Source organism: Pelecanus crispus, chromosome Z (assembly GCF_030463565.1).
Source record: "Pelecanus crispus isolate bPelCri1 chromosome Z, bPelCri1.pri, whole genome shotgun sequence".
Taxonomy (NCBI): Eukaryota; Metazoa; Chordata; class Aves; order Pelecaniformes; family Pelecanidae; genus Pelecanus; species Pelecanus crispus.
This window is the reverse complement of record NC_134676.1, coordinates 389,268-395,639: the sequence shown is the minus strand read 5'-3', so window position 1 is coordinate 395,639 and position 6,372 is coordinate 389,268.

Below are 6,372 nucleotides of genomic sequence, written 5' to 3'. Positions count from 1 at the left end.
CATCCTTCTGCAGAGCCCCTCCGTCCACCCAGGGCATCCCCTCGTTGGAGAGACGCTGAGTTTCTTTTCCTGGCAAGAATCTGGGTAGCGATGTGAGTTTCCAGTACCGGACTATTAAGGTTATGCTATGTAAGGAGTGTTTCTGAGAACTTCAGTTCCACTAAAATACTGTGAAAAGGAGGTCTTTCTGTGCAACCAGCACCTCCCGGAGTTTCCTCAGGGTTGCTGCCCCAAGGGTGACAGCATCCCCTGCCTGCCCTTCGGGTCACATCCGCCCCTTCGGGAGGTGCTGGCGGGGGGAAGGTGGCCATGCGGAGGGACGGCGGCAGCACAGCGAGCTCCAGGGTGGAACGAAGCCGCAGATGCTGAGCCCGTGGTGTAGGCAGGCGTTGGTGAGGGAGCAGTGGGGGTGTGGGAGCACGGTTTCTGAAACAGAGGTTTCTGAGAGGTGGAGGGACAAAGAGGCAAGATACCCCAGGTCTGAAACGGTGGATTAGCCCCCGCAGACAATGCGTGCAGGTGCTGGAGGAGCCGATGCCCACGACGTGCCTGTAATCTGCCCGAGCAGCCTGCCATTAAACACAATCTAATCAGGGCCGGCAGCAGGTGCAGTCGGACCCAAGTATTGTCACCAGTGACAGCGATGGATGTCTTACCAATGGATAATGGTTAGCCATCACGCTGCACGGGAAAAACACGGTAATTTTATGGGGAGGTAACCAGGCCAGAGCAGCTGAGGGGGGGGCGTGCCGCCGCCCCACCTCACGTTCCACAGGGAATACTCTGTCACCTGGGGACCCCTTCCAGCGAGATAACTGTCCTGTATCTGTTTCTTTTATGTGAAACAAACCAAAAGAGCCTCACCACCTGCCCTTTTGTACAAAAGAGGGGAAAGCCACCAGGGACCGCTCATCTGTCTCAAAGCAGGCTGATAAAACTATGAGCACGGGCTGCTGCTGAACACGGAAACCCTCAGGGCTGGGTCCGCGCTTGGGCTGGATGCTCCCCTGGTTCCTCCCCTCCCTCCGCTGCAGCCCTCGATCCTCCTGCATCTTCTGCCCCCGTTTGTCAAACGGGACAGGGGTGTTTCCAGTGCTGGGCACATCAGACTAGCAGGGTGGCATGTCACAGGGTGATGCATTATGCAGGCAGAAGCATTTCCCTAACCCAGATGTGTTTTAAAACATTTTTGGTGTTTTAGGTTGTTGGGTATTTTTAAGACTTTTGTAGGGTCATAGAGCGCTCACCAGGCAGGGAGCAGGCGTTTCCCTCCTTCTCGCCATGCTAATACACGCAAAGTTACCTAGGACAGAGCGTGCACATGTGGGTCATGCCAAAGCCCCGTAATGATTTAAGTTAACTGGTAAGGACAGCAGATGTAGCTTGAGCTAGAGGACTGCCTGCAGTAGACCTTGGGTTCAGGTTGGTGGTGGAAGGAAGCCAACAAGCTGTCAATGCTATTGGTTCCTGTGGTTTAAGTCCGCAAACCTGCAACCTTCCTTAATGTCCCTCTGGATGATGGCTGCAGGCATTTCATTTTCCTCAGAAATATTTACAAAAAGAAACTTGCCTTGTTTTATTGACGATTGTCCCCTGAACTCTTACATAGACTTCTGAAACGCTCCACAGGACCGTGTGTGGGGTCGGGGCCAACCCTGGCCTGTCTCCCTGTTGAGCAAACTCTTCGGCGAAGGCTGGAGAACCCACGATGGGTACGAGCCGTGCGCAGGCTAAGGGTTAGCAAGCTTGAGCTTTTAGATTTTGCTGTATTTCCTATTTGTTAGCACACAGCCTAAAACGTGCTACGTAAGGAAGATGTGTATGTGTATATATGTGCGCATATCTGTGCAAATATACAGATTACACGTGTCTGTAGTTTTAAGTGTCCTTAATGCGGGGTCCTCGAGTGCTGCTGTCAGGCTGTGAGTAGGGCAGAGGCAATGGGTTGCTTTGGCTCCCTGCTGCCGGCGTTCGAGGGCGCGGGTGAGACCCACCAGACCCTGGGTGGAGCGGGCCCAGCTGCGTCATGCCGGGGAGCTGCCACCCAGGTACCGTGCTCTCCGACGCTGGAAGTCCTCTGCACACCTGGAAGCTGATGCTTGCGTGAGCTCAGCAGCGCGTCTGAGCCGGCAGTTTTGGCAGGGCTGGGCGCAGGTCCTCCCTCCAGCCAGGCACTGCGCGGTGCTCAGCAGGGCAGGTCTGCAGCGCGGGCACCCTCTGCGGATGCACTGAGGATGAGGAAAGCCAACCTCGTCTGCCCTGGCCAGGGATCACCCAAGCAAGCGATTGTACAGCGCTGCTAAACGTGCACACCCCAGCTTTGCACGCTTTGCTGTTTGGTTACACAAGCCAGGCTTAGCGCTGCTCCGTGGCGCTTCGTAACTGCGAAGTGACGTTCATCAACTCCCAACTTACGCTGTGACAGAACCGCTAACAATGTGTAACACAGACACCTGTGAATGATCTTCCGTTGTGAGTTCACCATTGACACGAGTGGCAGCTGTATAGAGACACTGTCGGTTTTTCACTGCAGTCTCCTGCTGTCGATAATTCTCAGGACAAAAGCAGACATTGCTGAAACTCTCCGACTCACGTTCATTTTTGACTTATTTCCCGGGCAACTGTTAGCACAGGAGCCAGCTCAGCTGTTATTAAATACCGTTAGGTGGGAGAGTCACTGTAGAGGCAGCAATATTTGCAATTTGAAAGAAAGGGAAATGGCGATAACAGCACCTGTCTTTCACAGGGAGGGATCATTTTCCCCCCTCGTGCCACAGGCGGTGAATTAAGCTGAGCTCTCAACAGTCAGTACAGCATTTTGAGGAATTTTGGTGTCTCCTAGCTGTTTGTAAAAACCGTATTTTCTTAAAATGATCACTAGGGAAAATGAGGTGTATAAAAGCAAAGCTTGTAAGGGACTTGGGTTTTTTTTATTATTATTATTAACTATTTAACATGAATATGAGCTTGCCAATATTTTAAATGTTCTGGATTTAATCCAGGGCTTTAAATCAATATATACAGAGTTCAGTACTCAAATGGAAACTATACTTGCATTTCTCCCATATCTTACCAAAATTTCTGACCAAAGTTATTTGTGCTATTGATTTGACTCATCACAGGGTTTGGGTGTCTGTTACTGCTCTTGGAAGGCTTTTCACACAACCTGATAAACTTCTCCATCGAGCAGCTTTTCTGACACTTCAGTTCCAGTTTGCTTTCCTCAGCAGCAGCCCCCTCCTGCTGGCCCCTTCCCCTCCGCCGCCACGCTGCCCGCGCAGCCCTGCAGCTCCCTCCAGCCGCAGCCCAGACCCCACAGATACCGAAAAACAGCTTGTGCAAGTGACCAGCCCCAGTTCGGGTTTGCTAATTGCTGCATATTTAGGGTTTTGTTCAGTAGAGATCTTTATGGCGGCAGAGAAGGAAGTTTTCAGTACAGAAAGTGGTGGTGTTACACAAACTAAATGGAATTTGTATAATCCTGACTCATCTGCTATAGCTGTTGGTGGTGATGAATCAGATGTCCTTCCTCCAGCAGGAGATACCGAGTACCAGCACTGAAAGTCTGAGATTGCTTGAAAGACTCCCAGGCTGTGCTGGCTGCAAATCAGCAAGCCGCCTTTATTTTTATTTTTGCTTCAGTTGTAGGAAGAACATCATGGGCAGCTCGAAATCAGCAACCTCAGACAGGCTAAGCTGCTGCTGACGTCCTCATCCGTGAGGATAGCGCTTCCTGAGGTAAACAGAAGAAAAGTAGCACAAAAATCACTCCTGCTGGAAACAATGCTGCACCTAACTGAGCTTCCTCCAGCTGCAAAGGTTTCTTAATAGGCTGCTAGCAGCTTTCACATAGTTCTTCTGATGACTTGCTCAGAGTCCAGCTCCGGATGTTTTGGGTTCCCCTTGATCCTTATTTTATTATGTGCTTGTTCCATTTTACAGGGTAGGCTCTGGAAAGGCAGCAGTAAAAGCGCTGCTGGTACCCAACGGAGGGGCAGGCACGCCTTGCTGCTGGCGACGGTGGGTGGCTGCATGCCACGAGGCATCGCCTCCCCGTGCCCCGTTCTCCAGCTGTTTCGGTGCCAGACTGCCTGGCCGGCCTTCAGGGCACCAGGAGGAACCCCGCCAAGCAGGCATATACAGGCACGCTGCGTATTCTGGGTTGAATTTCACAAGCTCGTTGGCACCATGAGCTAGCTATGCAGTGTTGCCCCGTTCAGTAAAGTCTTCCAACATCTGTCAAAGACCTTCCCAAAGCAAGGGTGCGCCTGTGCCAGTCATCAGTCCACTGCTTGGGTTATCTAGGACAGTGTCTTCTTTCACTTCCCACTTCAGGAGAAAGAAGTATCTGGAGCACACAGATGGTGTCCGCATCTGCTCATGCAGGTGAGCCATTGCTCTGAAATGGCAGCAGTGACCAAATCTTGTAGGACACATTGGTCTAGAAAGACAGTGTAAATGATCATAACTGCTAGCAATTCCTTTTAATGTACTTTCCTTCATCGCTTGAAGTGATGTAATGAGTAGTTTGGTAGGATATATATTCAACTACACAAAGATTTTCTGTTCTGAGAAAATTGTATTAGATACTGACTAAAACAGAACCTAAGTGTTGCAAAAACACTTCCTCTCCTTGTCCGGTTTGTAGGATCCCAGCCATGAGAGAAGGTCTGAGCACATCCCTCCTCCGGCAGCGCAGCGTGCAGGCTGGGGGGCCATCACCCCGCTGGCGGACAGGCCGGACGGGCTATTTTAGCAGGTCTCTCTCTCTTTAGCAGGTGGAAACTCCACCTATGGGCCCTATAGGGAGCACCTACTGAGGCTGTCCTGTGGACTCTGACAGTGAGTGAGCCCGGGAGTGCTGCACGTGACATGATACTTAACGGGTACTACGGTAAAAAATCATCTCCCAACCCTGCGTTTAGGTTCAGCTCTATCCTTTCGCTCACAGTGCTGTGTAAACGCAGGTGAACATACAGCATTCAAATAGCTGTTGATAGCACCATCTGCAAAAGGCTAATGGCTCATTCATTAAGCAGTGGGAGCCAGCACAGCCACAGTCTAATCAGATACTGTATGATGAATAATTCAGAAATAATCCTCGTATACTTGAATAAATATCAGGAGAAGGAAGGAAAAAACCCCATACATATGGCACGTTAAGGGAACAAAACCGACGTTTTTCAATGTCCTAGGCTGATGAGCTTTGTTATACTGGATGTTAATCACGCAGGTGGCTAACGCTTGAAGAGAAAGCTGACTGAGGGGTTTCTGGCCCAGCATTTGGAAGGTGTTAGTAAGCGGAAAAGACCACAGTGCTCATGGGAAAATCCATTAGCCTCACATTTTGCAATATGCATGTGGTTCTGTTGCGTAACTTGCTGGTGACACAGGTGGAGGACTGAGTCTGTGAGGTGATGGCTGGGAAAGCCCAGGTCCAGGTCTGGCCTTCTGCAGCGCTCTTCTGTGCCGCTGGGCAAATGGCTTTGATCAGGTGTGTGCGCTCCCTCAGGCAGCTCCTGCCCGCACACCCACACACCTTCCACTGGAGCATTTTACCCTTAAACTACTTGTTCTGCTGGAGTACATGGTGAGGTGCATTCGCAATGCTGACCAACCAGATAACTGCTCGGTGGGGCCTCTGTGTGGCTAGTACAGATGCTATAAGCAAATTCCTTTGTTTCAGGGTGTCTTACTGCAGAACAAAACAAGACTGTATGAGCTGGCAATGTGCACTTGCCGCCCAGAAAGCCAGCCGTGTCCTGGGCTGCGTCCCCAGCAGCGTGGCCAGCAGGTCGAGGGACGTGATTCTCCCCCTTCACTCCGCTCTTGCAAGACCCCCCCGGAGCACCGCATCCAGCTCTGGGGTCCCCAGCACAGGAAAGACGTGGACCTGTGAGAGCGGGTCCAGAGGAGGGACACGAGGACGGTCGGAGGGATGGACCACCTCTGCTATGGAGAAAGGCTGAGAGAGTTGGGCTTGTTCACGCACAGTCCTACGGAAGGAGAAAGGATGCCATCGCACCCCTTCCCACCACGAGGACGCCGTTGCACCCTTCCCGCCATGCCACCGCTCAGCCCGGCTTCCATGGATGCTCCTGATGGGATGGGATCTGAGCTGCTGCTGGGAAGGGCAGGTACGGCTGAACCCCAGCTCGGACCAAGGCGCACGCAGGTTTTGGAGACCACCTCTCCTGCTTGGCCGCGGCCATTCACGCCCTGCGAGCCCTGATCCCAGCCTGCCTGGCCGCAGGGAAGACATCGGTTCCCTGGAACAGCGGCCGGGCTCTTCCCGCAGACTGCCACGGGTTCCCTGTGGCGGAGGCACCCCTCCAGCGCGCAGGGCTGCACACAGGTCGGGCCTCACCCGGC